The 20,592-nt window shown below is 38.0% G+C and overlaps 1 protein-coding gene across 1 annotated transcript in view; it reads left to right on the forward strand.

Moving 5' to 3' along the window:
- The window catches only part of LOC134798608 (acetylcholine receptor subunit alpha-like 1), a 350,593-nt gene that overhangs the window by 150,403 nt on the left and 179,598 nt on the right, over positions 1-20,592 (forward strand). The window lies entirely within an intron of this gene.

Raw genomic sequence — 20,592 nt, forward strand, 5'->3', positions numbered from 1 at the left:
AGTAAATATACTGTTCAGGTTCAGACATCAACATTACTACAGCAGTATTGCAGAGACATTTGCTGCCGATGGCATTGTTTTCAAAAAAGTGAAAATCGATGATGCTTTTCAGATTTCTGATATTTGCGGCAGCAGTGTCGCGTTGCAATACTGTCGACTATATATCACTGCAAGAAACGTGAAAGTCAATAGACGTCTTGATAAAATTACCTTTTCGAGGTTTCCTGCAGTAATGCAGTTGGCAACATTACTGCAACAGTATTGCGGCGCAACATTGCTCCCGACTGCAATGCTGCCGCAAATATCAAAAATCCGGGCAGAAAAATCGATTCGTCCTGCAGCATTCTGTAGTCTGAATCCGAATGGCACCTTTAGACAGTATGTGGTCGCAGTCTGCTATGTTAGACACATAAATCCTGTGTTAAGTGCGGCGTTAGCCATTCTTTACCGTGCAACTATAGAAGTATGGTTGCTTAGATGCCTTAGAGAAAAAATAAAGTAGTACTTAGTCCATTTCAAGACGTACTTTCGCAGTCTTAGAATAAAAAGTAACCTAAAATTAAAACTACCTACAAAACTAAAACTAATACCTAAAAAAAATATAGAACTACCTACAAAACTAAAACTAAACCTAAAAAAAAAAAACCTATAAATCTATATCTAGAGAGGGCCCCTTGGGCATAGTGCCAAGAATGCTGGCAGCATTTCCTCGCTGGATCGCAACGCTTATGCGTTGAGCGAGGAAGCTGCCAGCTCTTTTGTCCCCAGAGACCTCAACAAGCCGTTTCGACAAATCTGTAAAAAGACTCTGAGCTCCCGGGCCCCACGGACCGAGGGTCTCGACACCGAAAGGGATAAATTTGTAATTATCGTCGAGACCCGGATAAATTTGTAATTATTTCTTTTCAAGTAGACTGCGTCCAATTTTATATTAAATATAGTCTTCAAAATGTAATTGAAATAATGAAACTTTTCTTATAATGTATACTTACAACAAGAATTAACGGGTGTAAAAATCTTCGTATGACATTTTTTTCTATAATGCATAAAAATATGGCTTCGACATTGATTTGTTGCTGTCAAAATTTTTACACTTGTGTTTGTTAGAAAATGATATAATGAACACAGGCTAAGTTTAATGTTTAATTCATTAATTCTTCAAAGTGCATAAACATTGTAAGCTTATGGACTTTGCAAGGACTTATTTTTAATAAGTTTTAGACTATGTTAATTAATGTTTTAGCTACCTTGTTTTATCATATACAGTAATATACTGTTTAATATAATGTAATATAATATAATTAAATATTTCAACATGGAAATAAAAAGTAACCAGTGGTAATGAAATGAGAATGTTAATTGTTAAATACTAGAGGTAAATACATATAATTTGCCTGTAACCACGAACTCTTTAAAGGGTTTGAAACGTCAAGATACATTTTAAATTCATGATAATATAAAAGTTTTATTTCATGAGTCATTATCGCGGTAACTGAAGACAATTATTTTCAATACTAACCAATTTTTAATGTCCTCAAATTGTTTGAAATACGTTTCTAGTTTCTTAATCCCACTTTTCAGTAAGCCTTTCAGTAGCCAGCAGTGTTAGAAGCGCGCCATCTGTCGTGGCGATAAAACACACCGCACACCGCCTTGGCACTTCTCCGATACGGTTTTTCGGTGCTTGGCGCAGACATGCCGTTATAGATCGCTGCGGGTTGATGTTTTAAAAAACGATTTGGCAAGTTTTGGAGTAAGGTTTTTAGAACTGACTGTTTAAAGGTTCAAAGGGGGAAAATAGTTCAATAGTTAGAAAGGAATGCTAAACTTTAAGTACCTGCACAGTCTTAAAACATAGATGTATTGAAATTATTCTTATGATGCATTTCATATCATCTTTTTACTCCCTTCACGATATTACAATTTCGGTAGAAGGCTTATTTTAATGCAGTTAGTTATTCTGGAGTGTAGTTAGTTACCTTCGCATATAATTCATTTTTATACTAGTTAACATCCCACATTAAAAAGCAATTAAACCCCTTAGCATCAACTTCCCAAATATGCCTGTAAAAATATACTGTCCTATGTTAATATAATAAAATCATTACTGTAACTCGCTTACTGACCACAGGCGGCAAATATGATGAAAATATGCAAATGGGGGAAAGTTGCTCCGTTGCTTATTCAAAATGGATTGCACGGCCGCTCCGGCGTGAATTGTAGACTACGCAGTACGCAGCTGACTATGGCGCCGATTCTGTTGTAACGGTTTGTATGGTTTTCATCTTAGAAATATAAATATTTATTAGCAAAACACATAAACATTAACACCTATAGGTCCTGACCTAGGAGTTCCTGTGTTAACAAAACCCAGTAGGTTAATAAACTAAAATTTAGGATAACTGCATTCGTACAGAAAAAAGGGTATCCAATTTATCTACTTACTAGGCAATACTGTAATGACTAACGACTATGAATTCGGTAGTCATTGCATTTTTGTTAAACAGAAATTTTGGTGAAAAACATAAGTATCTTTTATTATAAAACACGCGTTTTGGTAGGAAAATCCTTCGGGTTACACTTAGTTAGGAGCAGCTCAGTCTGCCGCCAAAACCATTATTATGTTACGAGCTGATAAAAAACATCAATCATCACCCTTTTTTACCTCATGATGATTTTATTACATAAACATACAAAAAAAAGAATAGTATATTCCGAAATACAAATAAATAGGTACCTACTTAGCTGATATTTATTATTACTCCAGTTTTGTTTCCTGAAAATATACTATAATATATAACCTATTTCATCTCTAAAAGCTGTACCTACCGACGTACCGACGACTTATCATACCATTTCTGTTAGACATTATCGTTGGACTCTGCCCAAATCATTGTAATCTGAACTAGCCAAACTCTGATAAATAACTTTATGTAATCGGGTCGTTAGGGATAAAGGTATATACTGAACTAATTTGACGGGTATTATAGAATTTACCTTGGTTAGAGAATAATTTATGTGCTTGTTATTCGTAACAAAAGCGCGTCAACCATAATTTATTAGAAAATATTATGGAAAATAGGATGAAGCAATTTTAGGTAGCATAATCAGGATATTAGTAATTTTAAAAATTCATATTCTATTTCCAACACACCTTTTAGTTGATAGGAAAATGTGTCCAAGAAAGTAGGTGGTTGAATTAACATCATTATTTATTAAGAACCCACTGTGTCCCACTGTTAGGCAGAGGCCTAACATAGATACACACATACACACACACACACACACACACACACACACACACACACACACACACACACACACACACACACACACACACACACACACACACACACACACACACACACACACACACACACACACACACACACAATGGGATCGGCCTCCCCCCTCTATTTCCACAAAACGGAGTCTAAGTTATCCCGCCATCGTCGATGAGGTCTGCCGGCTCTGCAGCAAAAACTCCTAAAAATATAAAGCCGATCATCCGCATGCTACCTTCTTAAATTGCAATCGTCCTACCTAGTCTAACTTTAAACATATTTAGTTCTCTAAACTACACGACGAGGCTCCTGCCTCTGAATCTCATACGTGTTATGTCATATATACCTACGGTTTAAAGCCAGCATGGGCCTGAAATTGCCGCGCCCGGCTCAAATTTAAATGCAAATCCGACCTTTGTCCAGTCCTAGGCATAGTAATTACTGTAAAAAAATCCAAAAAAAACCCAAAGTCTATTATTACAACGTTTGAGCCCGGTTTTGCATCACAGACGACGGAAAATCCAATTTATTTTAATTTTTAGGGTAGTTTTTTAACTTTAAATTTGCATGGCTCCAAAGACACGGATGTGCCGTCATTAATATTAAAGCTTTTATTACATTTCTCGCGGGAGCTCGCTTAAGGCGAGATAATTTGATCGTAAGAGAGTTTTGGTGTTTAGGTTAAAAGGTCGGTGTGCGAAGGGTGTTAGGGACTGAAGAGAGGTGTCGGGCTGGAGATATTTATCATAATATGGATAGGCGTCACGGTATAATGGTTGACATCATGTCGCTTTCACCGACACCTGTCACAAACAAAAATATTACTGGCAAAAGAAATATTACTTAGAATATGTATGCTTATAAAAGTATTGTGTGACTATTATCGTTTTTGAAGCTGTAGAAATGAAAACTATCGATGATTTGTGTTTGTTGTTGTAGACGTTAGTACTTTACTTTCTGATGTGCATGTTTAATATTATAAGGGTCACTCTATTATATATAATATAGCTATATAGCTAGCTTTATGAGCCGATTTGGCATGTGTGGTAGCCTTAATAAAATTTATGGATTTGTATATTATGTCTGTATGTGGGTTGTTTCGCACATTATGATTTTGACAGTGATATATATTTTCTCAGTCTCTCTCTCTCTCGTTGACCACGAACGCAGTAAAGGATTCGAGACGTTGGGATGTATTTTAAATTAATTATAAGCATTACAATCCGTTTAAATAGTTTAGTCACAATAGAATTCAGTTATAAAATCATTTGTAAGATAGAGTTAAAGGGGTTGATAGTAAATTTTGCCCTCAACATAATTCCAAATGATACGACTGCAGAGCATTAAAAAAGTACTTTTACTCAAACGAGCCTAACTTTACACTACTTTAGAAACAATTGATAAATTATTAACACAATTAGACCTCCCATTCTTGACAGTAATTTTCCGTCCGTTTTTTGTTCTCCTTAAAAATTTTCATTTCATTTATCGCAGAGTGGTTCCCGCAAATTACCAGGGATTTTCCTTTTTTTAGGCTTTTTGTAAAATTGCCCACGTCCACTTTAGGATATTAAAGAGGAGACAAAAGGGAATGTCGGTTAATCGGGGTAGTCTTTTCTATTCGTCGGGCGCGGTTTGATTTCTGCGTCTGTGGTTGCGTAAGTTGTTTGGTATCACTCGAGCCAGACGAAATTATTGTGTTTAATCTTGAGTGAAACCGTAAATTTCTGGTCTTTTGTAGAAAAACATCTTATCTGTAATATTATTTTCCTTGCGAGTGAAATGATTAGTTTTGATAAAAATAATATAGATATGGACGAAGCGTGAGATAGTTGCGTATGTTAGGACACTGACCTACTACTACGTTGCAATTGTATTTTATATATTTTTTGTTAATAAGTTATTGATTAAATCTAGGTACTGATATTATAAATGCGAAAATAACTCTGTCTATTTTGTTATCTATTTACGCTTAAACCGCTTAACTAAATTATATGAAATTTGGTACGGAGAAAGTTTGAAGTCCCTGAAAAAACGACGTTTTATCAAAAATTAATGCAGACAAAGTCACAAGCAGAAGCTAGTGTTTTATAAGTGGCAACCTATGTCTTGAAATGCAAGTGCACAAGTTCCATTTAACATAAAATTTAATTAATTAAATTACAGGTATTTTTGAATCGCTGCCAAGAACCGATATTATCAAATTACTGATAAACAGAACTCTTACACTAGTTTGGTAAAGCTATTATTACTGATCCTACGATACACAATTCAAATATGAAAGGGCACAAAGCTTAACGACAATACCACATACGCACCAGTGAATATCACAGCTTGTATTGAGTACAGGTTATTCCGTATCGAGGTTTAAAGTTATAGTAGGAACGAGCATACATTGCGCATGGAAAACATTTTGTAAAACTGGCCGTACATGAAATCTCCATACATCTATTCTCCAGCTAACTATTGTAGCGTGATCTCGATATCCCTACTTATGATATGTAATCTGAGAGCACTTTATATTGGTCATACTGAGCCTTTGACTTGTCTATGCGAAGCGATTTGTGTTATACTCTTGGACAATGCACTATGATGGATGAGAACGTCGATCCGATTGCGGTTGGACAGTTTTGGCGATATCGGCATTTTGCTGGTAACACCAGATTTTAGAGTATTTTGGTTGTACCTAAATAGTCGGACAGTTTGAGAGAGATTTCTTCATGCAATAGGGATGTAGAATGAGGTTTGTTTTCTCGAGGGAATGCAGGTCAAAGGAAAAGTAAATAGGCTATTACTAAACCAGTGCGCTCACTTTTGATAACTTTTGAGCTGAGTGTTTTGTTGAATGCAGTTATTTTAGAAAAAAATAAGGCATCTGAACGAGCAATTGTAAAATTTTGCATGTTTTTAAAGTTAATAGTGTCAAAAAAATTATGACTTTTTTAATAAACACAAATGTTACATTAAGAGACAACTTTTAACAAACTGATTTAACCGTTACGGTATTTTATATAAAAAAAAAGGTTCGGTGTTCAATACAATATACAACTACAGTATTGTATTCAGCCAAGAAAGTGGTCTACCACTTTACCACTCTATCATCTGATTGAGTGGCTTCGCGGGGCTCCTATTTCTGGGCGGTTTGCCCTTCGGGCATCTGAAGCTACCTAACGAACCTGTTGTGAAAATTAGGTATTTGTAAAATAAAGTAAGAAAGAGATGTTCATGACAAGAGTGTTTTATTCGAAGTAAGGTAACTAGGCAAATTTAAAATACATGTATATCAAAAATAGAAAATAGAAAACTTAACAGTTGTCTGCACAAAAGAGGTCAACTACAACATCCGCCCTTAATCGAAGTTGTGCCAGACAAACAAAAAACAAAAACTTAAGTCTCTATTCCTAAGTTAAGTATACACCGTTTATGTACTATAGGTCCTAGTGGCTTCGTTAGTACATCGGCAGGCATATCACTACTTTTGATGTATTCTAATTTAACAACATTATTTGAGACCTTTTCCCTAATAAAGTGAAATCTGGTATCTATATGTTTCGTCCTGTTGTGGTGTACAGGATTTCGAACGAGGTTGATGGCACTCTGACTGTCAGAAGCTAAATGAACTATATGCAATTTACCTGTTATCTCATAGATAAACCGTCGTAAGTAGCATGCTTCCTTCGTGGCAGACGCTAGTGCCATATATTCCGATTCGGCTGAAGATAAAGCCACTGTAGGCTGCTTCTTGGACTCCCAGGATACTGGACCTCCACTTAACTTGAAGGTGTATCCAGTGTACGACCTTCTGTCAATCGGACAATTTGCCCAGTCCGCGTCACTAAAGCCTTTTAAAGGTTCTCCACTCTTCCTGTAAACCAAGGAGTAATTTAAAGTACCCTTCAGGTACTGCAGAACCCTTTTCGCAGCATTCCAGTGTTCTTTAGTAAAGCACGTATTAAACTGGCTTAAATAGCTCGTAGCGTAAGCGATATCGGGTCGTGAGTTTACCGTAAGATACATGAGGCATCCTATTAAGTTCTGATACGGATAAGACTCACCTTCTTGACCATCGGTTCTTCTTTCCATATTCTTTTTAACTAGAGGAGTATCCACAGTCTTACAATCCTTCATGTTAAACTTTTCCAATATAGAAAGAATATAACTCCGCTGATTTAATTTAATACACTCGGAATCGCATTCAATTTGTAAACCTAAATAACATTTTAATATTCCGAGATCTTTCAAAGAAAAATATTTCGACAAATTCGTTTTGACAGTGTCAAACGTCGAATCAGATTTAAAGAAGACTATTATGTCATCGACAAAAATACCCAATATCACGAGTTCCTTACCAAAAAGTTTCGTATATACGCAAGGCTCGGAAGGAGTTCCTGTAAAACCTATTTTTAAAAGCGTTTCATTTAACTTTTTGTTCCATGCTCGCGGTGCCTGTTTAAGGCCGTAAAGGGATTTCTTCAGCAAACAAACCTTGTTTTCTTTGCCCTTTTCGATGAAACCAAGAGGTTGCTCCATGAAAACTTCTTCTTCTAAATCTCCGTTTAGGAACGCGGTATCAACGTCCAAGTGCTTCATTCTTAACCCCATCTCTGCAGCTAATGCAAATAAAGTGCGGAGGGAAGAATGGCGAATCACAGGTGCAAACGTCTCATCGTAGTCTACTCCCTCGACTTGATGAAAGCCTTTCACGACGAGTCTCGCTTTATACTTGGTTATATTACCGTACGCGTCCTTTTTAATTTTGTATACCCATTTACATGGTATGACCTTTTTATTAGGCTTATCTACTAGGTCCCATGTGTGGAGTTTTTTCAGTGAACTATACTCATTAGCCATAGCATGCTTCCACTTATCTGCATCATCGGCATGAGTAGCTTCAAGATATGTCGTAGGTTCTCTAGAATCAACCGTAGACACGTTGTATGTTAGGAAATCTGGTGGTTTCCTATCTCTTGAGGGGTATCTCGGCTCAGGATGAGCTTCCTCTTCCACACTTGCAGGCTCTTCATCCGCACTAGGTAGCCGTGGTTCACTGAAGGGCTCTCGCTCTTCCATAGATACTAAATCTTCGGCACTTTCTAGATTTATCGGCGAAGGCGGTGGTGCAGGGTCATTGCTCTCGTCACAGTCATAAAATTGACAATCTTGACAGTTTTCAGACTCGGTCTCTCTTTTATCTTCGAACAATAAAATAGAGTCTGACTGTACCTCAGGTTCTGGTGACCTCTGCTTCAGCTCTGTAAAACAATTCTCAAAAAAGGTTGCATCTCTGGACATATACATTTTTCGTGGGTTAGCAGGATCCCTAAAAATATAAGTACCTGGATTTTCTGAATAACCGACGAAAATCGCTTCCTGTGCCTTGACATCTAATTTCCTTCTGTGAATCGAGGGTATATGGACAAGTGCTCTACATCCGAACACTTTCAGGTGACTAAGATCACCTCTACGACCATACCACCTGTCATAAGGAATTTTTCCACCTAAGGCTCGATGAGGAGACCTATTCTTTAGGTACACGGCAACTTGAAATGCGTCTTCCCAGAATGCTTTCGACAGTGAGCTCTCAGCTAGCAACGTCCGCGCCTTCTCTGTAACCGAACGATGTGTGCGCTCCGCGACACCAACCTGTTGAGGCCTGTAAGGCGTCGTCGTTTGATGCTCGATACCTTTCGAAGCAAGATAATCAACAAACTCTTTATTTACGAACTCTTTACCTCCGTCAGTCCTAACCGCTTTTATTTTCTTGTCTAATTGATTTTCAACAAAAGTTTGAAACAGACAGAATTTATTTTTTACTTCTGTTTTGGAAGAAATAAAATAAGCAAACACCTTTCGCGTATAATCGTCTACTATCGTTAGCATATACCTATTTCCTTGAAAAGAGGTTGTTGACACCGGTCCCATGAGATCCATATGGATCAGCTCTAACGGGGAAGTAGCCCTATTAAACGCTACCTTCTTGAAAGGTTTCCTCGCTTGTTTACCTTCCACGCAAGCGATGCAACTATTTTTATCTACTACTGAATACTTTACGCCTACCTCGTGATTCTTCAGTTGGTTCATGCCTATGCGACACAAATGTCCTAGCCTCTTATGCCAAAGTTGATAACTATCCTGACAGTCAGAGTGCACATCCTGTGTCATATAATTATCTGCCACATTCTCGGGAACATTGACAGTACCGTCTAAAACGTACAGTTCACCACAGGGCGAGGCATGAGCAACAGATTCACCTGTAAAACGAAAATTATCAGATTTATAAAAGTTACATCCATTAATATCAAAAACACATATAAAACCCTTTTCAACAGTTTTGTATACAGACAACAAATTAGCTTTTAAATCTGGTACAAAATCAACATCACTGATTTTGTTGACCACGTTCTCGGGTGTGTTTATTGATATGTTTCCAATTCCGCAGCACTTAATCTGTTCTCCGTTTGCGACAGTAACGGTACCTTGATTCTGTATCGTAAGACTCTGAAACCAATCTCGTCTAGAAGCCATGTGCCTAGTACAGCCCGAATCTACATAAATGATGTCCTTACTTGAGCTGCCAGAAGTATTAAGAGCTGTAAATGTCGTATCGTTGACAGTCACCTTATTGGCTTTTTCCTTCTTGCCTCTCATCGGACAGTCTGGTCGCTTATGTCCAGGCATTTTGCACTCGTAACAAACCAGATCCTTCTTCTTTGACTTCGGCTTCCTTTTCGCATGAAAAACCGATTCTAGTGGTGTAGCCGCATCCTTGGACATTTCATTTAGCAGTTTTGTCTTAACTAAGTCCGTAGTCACATCGACATTACAGTTTTCTAAAGCCATAATGAGAGGTTCGTATTTTGGAGTGAGACCTCCCAAAAGTATCGCAGCAATAGACTTATCCTCTAAGACTACATCTATATCCGCCAGATCCTGTGCGGTTGACATAACTGCGTTAATGTACAGTTCCATATTCGAAAATTCCGACAGACTCAACCTGTACAATTTTCGCTCTAAAGTAAGTCTTCGTCCCATTCCCTTGTCCTCAAAAGCTTCCTGCAAAGATTTCCATGCTTCGGCTGCGGTTTTCGCACATCTAACATGAATGATTGCCGCACCATCTATTGTCAAACATATCTTTGCCAGGGCTTTCGAATCTTTTCGTACCTTTGTAGAGGCAGGGGTCGTGTCTCCTTCAGGGTAGCCACCGATTGTCTCCCACAGATCCTCGTGCAATAGGTAATTGCGCATCTTAAATTTCCACGCAGGGTATCCATCTTTGCTCCTCAGGCAAAACGATGGAAAAGATGAGCTTGAACGGGAATTAGAACCACTCGAAGCATCTCCCGATTCGTGTGACATTTTTACGATTTTTATTATTTTCATCAATCACACAATCACTACAACGCAATATTTTACGAAATACACATTACACTAAACTTTGCATTATAAATTATAGCATTCGTGCTGATAACGTGTTGTGAAAATTAGGTATTTGTAAAATAAAGTAAGAAAGAGATGTTCATGACAAGAGTGTTTTATTCGAAGTAAGGTAACTAGGCAAATTTAAAATACATGTATATCAAAAATAGAAAATAGAAAACTTAACAGTTGTCTGCACAAAAGAGGTCAACTACAACAGAACCTAACCTACCTACACTTTTTTTCCCAAAGTGTAATGTTTTCATGGACGTCACACTAAATTAATAGGTTAGGTAGGTTAGGTTCGTTAGGTAGCTTCAGATGCCCGAAGGGCAAACCGCCCAGATATATACTCGTAGGAGCCGCGCAAAGCGGGGCTCCGTCTAGCTAAGTTGTGAACTAAATGATTTTTGAAAAACAAACTCTAGTGGGGAAAAATGCGACCAGAAACAATGCTATATATCGGGAATAATGCTACGCGGAACTAACGCGAGTGGGGAAAAATGCGATCGGGAATAATGCTACGCGGAACTAACGCATTTGGGGCACTGATCTAGCTACTCATCTGATTGATAGAGTCGAAAAGTAGTAGACCACTTTCTTGGCTGACCGTACGACAGTGTAATACGAGTATACTCAATACACAAAAAGATATGACAGGATAGGACGTCACTTACTTAATGGTACATGTCATTGACAAAAAAATATTTCAACTTTTATCTCGATTCGAAAACATTACATTCGATTCTGCAAACCAACATTAAAGTATTGCGAGTTTAAAACTTTATGTAAGAACGAGTCAAAAACGATCATTCGATCAACTTTAAGTATTGATTCCACAAATCCACATCAATGTCTTTCACGGAATCGAGCTCAGATCTCGAATCGCCCCCAGCTTAAAAATCGCTCCAATAGCTCTGCTAACCTTCACCAGCTTAATTCTCCCAATTGCTTTGTCAAAGGACGTCTCCTCGCCCGCATTGAGAGCTGCCTCTATTTCAATTGCTTACCTAGTCGAATACTCAAGCTGTCCAGATTACTCATGACCCGTCAGCGCGATGCTGTGTAGAAGAGCTCTTACACTGGTTTTGATGAGCGTTTGGATTTGTTTACGTTAGGTAAGCGTTTACAATGACGCTGCGCTCTAAACGGCGAACGATCATTCCAATTTGAACGATCAACACCAACATAGGGATTTTAATGGATCAGGCCTATAGGTAACAACGATTGGACATTTGCTGCAATCAAGTAAGTCTCGGCAGCTTAGTCGGCAGAGGGTGGCCTAGTATCTCGGAGCCGCGAGTTCGAATCTCGCCCGAGGCAGATGCTTTTTATTTTTATTTTTTATTTTATTTTATTTTTTAATCATTTATTTACATACAATATACAGAGTGACCTTAGCCATTGGACAAACCCTGAAATCCCACGTAGGGTTACTTCTCAGAAATGACGCTCTAACGGTAATATTTTTTTAATTAGAACAAAAGATAAAAAAAATAATTTTCAAACAAAAGTTATTTCCAATAATCGACAACAAAAAGAAACATACCGTATTAATCATTGGCAGTGCTTTTGACAACTTGTTTGAAAATGTGCGGCAATGATGTGTAGTGTGTGTACTACGCCTTACCCACACAAGTGCATAGCTTAGTATATAAAGGCTTGTACTTGTTATTTAAGACAGAATAAACCTATATTCAGTACGAACGAGTTCTCCTTTACGTCCCACCTCACAGATGACATTTGTCTAAAGTCAGAATCTTATTAATGTCATAAACTAGTAGTTCGCCCCGAACTGAGAACTCACGGTTCGCCAAAAAGATCAATTGAATGCAGTGCTAGTTAGTCCGAGATAGGCATTTCGTAATTGATTCCTGATTCCACGATTACTTGAAATTACTTTTTCATTTGATTACCGATTCCTAGATTATTTTGCACACAACACAAGCGCGTTGGAAGATGTGTTTAAGACGCTGGACTGGAAAGGTAAGGGCATCAACATAAACGGCGACTACGTCTCACACCTACGATTTGCAGATGACATAGTCTTAATGGCGGAGTCGCTGGAGGAGCTGAACCGGTTGCTGGACGACCTAGCTTCAGCCTCACGACGCATCGGTCTTGGCATGAATTTGGATAAAACCAAAGTCATGATCAATGGCCACATTGATCCAATACCGATAGTCGTACATGGTCACCTCCTCGAAATCGTTTCCGAATACACTTACCTTGGGCAGATTCTGCAGTTAGGTAGAAACAATTTCGAGAAGGAGGCCAAGAGGAGGATCCAGCTGGGCTGGGCAGCGTTCGGGAAACTTCGCCGAGTCTTCTCGTCATCCATACCGCAATGCTTGAAAACAAAAGTTTTCAATCAGTGCGTCCTACCCGTCATGACCTACGGAGCCGAGACATGGACACTCACGGTAGGGTTGGTCCACCAGTTCAAAGTCGCTCAGCGAGCTATGGAGAGAGCAATGCTCGGGGTTTCTCTGAAGGATAGGATTCGTAACGAATACATCCGACAGAGAACCAAAGTTACCGACATAGCTCAAAGAATTAGCAAGCTGAAGTGGCAGTGGGCTGACCATATCTCAAGAAGAACCGACAACCGCTGGGGTAAACGTGTTCTTGAGTGGAGACCGCGACTCGGCAAACGTAGTGTAGGACGCCCTCCGACCAGGTGGGATGACGATCTGCGAAAGACTGCAGGCAGATGCTGGATGCGGCAAGCTGAAGACAGGGCGCTTTGGCGCTCTTTAGGGGAGGGCTATGTCCAGCAGTGGACTAATATAGCCTGATGATGATGATGATGATGAGATTACTTTGTAACCTAACAATACCGAATTACTAAGTACAATTCCATATGAGGAATCAGGAATCAATTTCTCGTATATTACAATTACTAGTAATTGGAATCAATGTCGATTCCTCATTATAGGAATGCATTACTTGATTCCTTTCAGATTGCATTTCATACTACTACTATCAAAAGTACATTTCGATAGTAGATATAGATGTTGTTGACTTACTAGGATGCATCTATATCTTATTTGAAACAAGTGCGCAGATTTCGAAAATGATGACCATGAACTATAAAACGACATCCATGACGACTTTTATGACATACTGCATGGCCGCCATCTTGGAATCCAAAATGGTCATCATTTTTGAAATCTGCGCCCCCTAAAACCTAGAAAACGACATCCATAACGACTTTTATGACATAGTGCATGGCCGCCATATTGAAATCCAAAATGGTCATCATTTTCGAAATCTGCGCCCCCCAAAACCTATATAACGACATCCATGACGACTTTTATGACATACTGCATGGCCGCCATTTTGGATTCCAAAATGGTCATCATTTTCGAAATCTGCGCCCCTTAAAACCTATAAAACGACATCCATGACGACTTTTATGACATACTGCATGGCCGCCATTTTGGATTCCAGAATGGTCATCATTTTTGAAATCTGCTCCCCCTAAAACCTATAAAATGACATCCATGACGACTTTTATGACATACTGCAGGGCCGCCATTTTGGATTCCAAAATGGTCATCATTTTCGAAATCTGCGCCCCCTAAAACCTATAAAACGACATCCATGACGACTTTTATGACATACTGCATGGCCGCCATATTGGAATCCAAAATGGTCATCATTTTCGAAATCTGCGCCCCCCCAAAACCTATAAAACGCCCCATCCATGACGACTTTTATGACATACTGCATGGCCGCCATTTTGGATTCCAAAATGGTCATCATTTTCGAAATCTGCGCCCCCTAAAACCTATAAAACGACATCCATGACGACTTTTATGACATACTGCATGGCCGCCATTTTGGTTTCCAAAATGGTCATCATTTTCGAAATCTGCGCCCCCTAAAACCTATAAAACGACATCCATGACGACTTTTATGACATACTGCATGGCCGCCATTTTGGATTCCAAAATGGTCATCATTTTCGAAATCTGCGCCCCCTAAAACCTATAAAATGACATCCATGACGACTTTTATGACAGGCATGGCCGCCATCTTGGATTCCAAAATTACCATAATTTTCGAAAAAAATCTTAAATTATAAAAACAATATTATAAATGTGTATACCGAGCACTTTCATTTGATACCAAACTCGACCGTACTTTCTTGCAATTAATATGACCAGAATAGCAAGACCCCTCACAAATGGCTTTTTAGCATTTTAAGCTCTTCTAGCTCAATAACCTCTTGTTCGAGCCAGCTCAAAATTTAATGACTAAAATATAATGCCCTCGACTATACGTTCACCCAATTTTATTTAAATCAGAACAAATTTACTTAAGTTATTGACTATCAAACTATCCTATGATAGTTCAGCTTAAAAACATCGAAATGCCGGGACGTGCCCCTAGCCAGCCGTGTGTTCAAAGTCGAATGTAAGAACTTCACTTCGCTTCGCTCGCTCGTTCGATAAAAAAGATAATCAAAACGGTCGAAGAAGGTTTCATACTATTTATTACCTCAGGAGCCACTAACACATACAGGTAACCGCTTCACCGATTGTTATGATACTTTGTATACATTTCGGCTTTGTCCAATGGCTAGGGACAGCCTGTATATACAGTGGTACTACTAAACGAAATTAATAAATAGCTTAAATCTAAAATAGGCCCCTGAGGCATTGTACCAAGGATGCTGGCGGCATTTCCTCGCTGTATCGCAATGCTGATACGTTGTGCGTTTATATGTACATGCTTCAAATAAAACTAACGCATGACCAGCTTGTTGGTAAAGAAACCACGGTGCACAGATGCTGATATGGATTTATCATTGTTACCTACATAAAAACTTTTTAAACATCATTTCAAGGAAAAAGTCAAAACTTTCAAGTTTCTAGTCTAATAACAAACATTACTCTCAACTCGATAAAAAACTTAGGAATTAGTGAAACACAAGGAATTATAATATAAATAATGTAATTTTATCGTAAAATCCGCCTCCAGGAATTAGTAAATACGAAATTAAATTTACGCGCGCAGCATGAATCGCTTCAAATGGAATTGGAAAGCTAAAATTAAAGGATAAATTAGTATTTCCGTCAAAGCTTCAATTTCGCAGTTAATTCAATGGGCATTAATTACTCATCCTGCCATTATTGGACTGTTGAAAGTGACTTAACTGACGATGATAAATAAAACGATTATGTACAGAATTCGAGACTTTTTTGGAATATGCGCAGAAATATATCCGTTAAGTTGGTAATAAATTGGCAAAACATTGTGTATAGGCCATGGATATTTATAATTATAAATTGCTGGCCACCATTCAGATCTTACTCTAATTCTGTCGCGAAAGGCTAAGTTCGCACTTAATTTAATTAAAACATCTCAATGTCCTGCCATCAAGCTCCAGTCTAAAATAAACTCTAAATCATTGTGGACAGAGTGCTAAATGGGTTGCCGAAAAAATTACATCTCACCGTGACGAGCCACTTCAGTATGGCGGCTTTCGTCGGCTATTCCAAACGTAAGATACTCGTAGTAGGAAAGAGTCGAGGGTCCATGAACCAACAGTCGCATCTAGACTGCAGCTTTTTACGATCAATTGCTCAATGCGGTCTCTAAAGGTGACGTTTGGATTCAGTCTGCACCAGCTTAACTGCAGACTGGTGTACCTATTGCACGGCGCGACGTGCCGCCCGCATTGCTGCCGCAAATGTCAAATTTTCGGGCAGCAACATCGATTTTGACATTAGCGGCCGTAATTCAGTCGGTAGTAATGTCGCGCTGAAATACGTATTGTAGTAATGCTGCTGCAGTCTAACCACCTTATTCTTAAAATTTAAGGCCTTGATTTTAGTTACATTATGTTTTATCCCTTTTCTAACAAATACATAAGTCAAAATGACAGATAAGGACAAACTATTATTAGCTAATTGAGGTTTGTAACACGTTTATTAATAAGGGGGTAAATCCGAACTTTACCTTATAAAAGGGCAACCATTTTCTTGATGCAATATCTACATCTTGTTGCACTGCCAAATTAATAACAAATGAATTATTGCTCAAGTACCGACATACCTACCTGGGTAAAAACGGGACCCTATTACTAAGACTCCGCTGTCTGTCTGTCACCAGGCTGATCTCATGAACCGTGATAGCTAGGCAGTTGAAATTTTCACACATGATGTATTTCTTTTGCCGCTATAACATCAAATACTAAAAATAGAATATAATAAATATTTAAATGGGATTCCCATACAACAAACGTGATTTTTTGTCTTTTTTTGCGTAATGGTACGGAACCCTTCGTGCGCGCGTCCGACTGGCACTTGGCCGGTTTTTGTGAGACGTTGAACCTTCCGCGCACACGAAAACATCGCGAACACAACTTGGTTTAGGATGACTCGTCTATTTCAATTCAACGCATTCATGTTACGAACTAATTATAATGGATAGATCATTTTGAAGGTTTCCTTTTGATCAAAAAATAAGTCTATTGAGGGGAATGAATCTGTCCCTCTAAGACTTCTGGCTTTATTGAGGGTGAGATTTTTTGGGAGAATTTAATTTGTTATTCTGTGGAAATGGTGTGATAAGATGCTCTTTTGTATACGTTTCGTTTGTAAATATTAGATCTTTGTAAGTATACAAACCCACGAGTACTTAATTAAGATGAATACCTAGAAGTGCATATTTATGTTGAAGCAAGTTCTTTCAGTGACTTCGTCTGTATGTAATGAACATCATCATTATCATCATCATTACACGAAAACGAAGTCGTGGACAAGGAAATATTGTAGATTATATACCCTATTTCCTTACCCGGGCCTCAAACTATCTCCAAACCAAATTTAATCTCTAAATCGGTTCAGCTGTTTAAGCGTGAAGAGGTAACAGACACAGACAGGCAGATTTATTTTCACATTCATAATTTTACTAGGGATAGGTGGAAATTTAAGAACAGTATCTATTTTATTTAAAGTTATTAATAAATCAGTGTGAATTTTCGTATGAAATTTTTTAACAAATGATTTGTGCGACTTCCAAGCTTTTGAAGATCATGGTTTCAGAATAATGTTTCTTGACTTTGACTTAATAATATTTCTTATTTTTTCAGGTAAGTTAGCAGAAACAAGGCTAGCAGGCTGAAGTGGTAATATAAGTAGACAATTCAAAGAACCCGAATCGATTTCAAAATCAAAACAATTTATTAGAATAATGTACAGTGTTTGAAAACTCATATTTATTGTCCTAAGAATATATTAAACAAGAAAAAAAACTAGTACTTATCTTGTAGTTACAACGATAATCGGCCCGATTCCGAATATTCGAACTTATAAGATGTCACAGCAATACGATACAGATCTGTCAGTGTCAAAAGTGAAATTTTAGGTTGAAAAAATGTCGTTGTTGGAATCGGGCCCAATGTCAAAGAAACTCTATCGATATAACATTTTGCAACTAACCCTTTTTGAAGCTGAATATTTAATATAACATCTTATATTATTTTGTAGTTTATACTTCAAACGACACGCAGAATTAATATTAGATCCACAACAATGCCGACGATGTTTACTCTCAAGCGAATGTCAAAGGCGCCAGCTCGCTTTATATGCCGAGCCACATGCTTCATGAAATCTATTTTATACTACGAATTAGAGTGGTAGCAACTCTCGTCTTATTAAATACACGGTGTTTTTATTGCATTCCGATAACTTCGGCGTATGGATGCCTAAGTTAAATATTACTAGATTGCATAGTTAATATTCGTAAATTAGGATTGCTTTTAATACAAATAATAGTATTACTATTGTTGTCGTACTGATTCCCCAACTTTTGGTCTTTGTCACAGTCACCTGTAATAATATGTTACTCTACGAATGCCGCAAAAATATATGACACGCTCTTATGGCTCTACAAATAAGATTGTGTCAGATATTCTTGCGGCCTTCGCTGTGTAACATTTTATTGCAGGTGGCTGTCACATAGTTTTATTTTGCTTAATTTTTGCTTTATCACCTAAAAGGAAAAACGTGGCCATCATTTCCCATTTAGCCGCGTAAGCTAGAGACGCCACCGGTTCAATCCGGCCTCTATTTCAATTTATCATTATCTATAGTTTAAATAAAACCTCAGTCGAGTATAAAATATTTAAAATAATACTTAAGTCTTTTTCATCACTAGGTACCACGCCACGAAGTAATTCACATTGCCTTAATGTAAGCTTGTAAGTAAACTAACAACCAACGTTCCAGACCTACACTTCCCTAATCATGACAAGCCCAGAAGTATCACTACATCTTTGGTCGTTGATGAAAACCAGTTCGCTTTAATGGAATATTAGATTCGACCATAAAACCGGCGACCATTAAATTTAGACCTGTCAATTATACCTTATTTCCTCTCTGCGGTGCGTCGTGCAGTGAGGTGCGGGGAGGGAGGGAGCTCAGTTTAAGCTGGCTGTTGTATGTGTTTGTTAACAAACACGTATTAAATTTGAGGGAAATTGCCGGAAGATGTTTACTTCGCGAAAGAGTAGTTTTGGCTGTCGTACTGTAACGGTTTACCGTTATTTCCAATTAAAATTCTACAAAATAAGAAATAAACTTAAACCTAAATATAACTATAAACTACTATAATACACATTTCATACTTATTATCTAAAAAAATATACACAAAAACCTTGAAAACTAATATATACAAAATAAATCTACGAACAAACAGAATTGACGACTGCATTTGCTATTAGGTAAAACTAGATGCGAATACAAAGGACTACGTCACCCGGCTCGCGATAAGCGATGTGAACCGGCCAGCTAATGAGACACATACGCGTCCGAGACATTGCTACCACGGCTTTGACAGCGAGAGGTCAAATCGACTAAATTCAAAGATACAATTTTACAGTCATGATGTGACAAATTTTTAATATGGTGTAAAATTTATTCTAATATTAAATGTGTTAAGTTCCAGTATTTCCCCAAATAGGGTGAGTGTTTTGAATATTTTGTAGTTTTAAGAGAAAGGTAACTTTCATAGTAGTAAATTAAGGAATCATTTTCTTCTTGCCATCACATTTTCATTTAGTTCTTTCTGGGTACATTTGGCTATCACTATCTGCTTATTAACTGTAATTTTCCTATAAAAATAACGCTGGAAATAACAAGCTTCTCGAACCTCCTGGAAATATGAGTCTACCCACTTTATAAAAATCTTGTAGATTATAATCAAAGTTAGGCTTAATTCTCACCGATTGTCGTATGTGTGGCGAAGAGGAAGAGACAGTAAGACACTTAATGTGTGAATGTCACGCCCTCGCCAGACAAAGAATGAAGGACTTTGGAGCAGGATACCTGGAACCAAAGAACTTTAAAACGCTACCCATGAGCTCCATCATCCGACACATGGATATGGTGGGAAAAGCTCTTGAGTAGTTGACGGATCTCTTCTAGGGGGTAACTGCACAAAAGATCCCTATGGGTCGAAGTGTATCCGCAAGGGCCCCCGAAAACAATAAGATAAGATAAGATAGGCTTAATTCTAATTTAAATGTATAAAATTACATGCCAAATTGTAGTTGACATGCATTAATAAAGCTTTTAGTTGTAGAAGTACATTTAGTAAATTTAACTTCACTTTCTTCTTTGTTTTAAATTTAAAATGATGATTCTACTTGTGACTGCCACATCATTGATCACCTTTTAATTCTTTGGGGTTCACTACACCAGCCTACTTTCTCATTAGCGCATTAATTTGGCCTAAAATCCGGATGTCGCAGTCACTTGTACAAAATTGGACTTTTCTTGAAATGGCCATTTTTACCGGAATTCCAGGGACCAAGTCTGGGGTTGGAGTCGGAACCTACCAACCTGAATTCGCATGCTCCGCTTCGTTCCGGAAG

Source organism: Cydia splendana, chromosome 17 (genome assembly GCF_910591565.1).
Source record: "Cydia splendana chromosome 17, ilCydSple1.2, whole genome shotgun sequence".
Taxonomy (NCBI): domain Eukaryota; kingdom Metazoa; phylum Arthropoda; class Insecta; order Lepidoptera; family Tortricidae; genus Cydia; species Cydia splendana.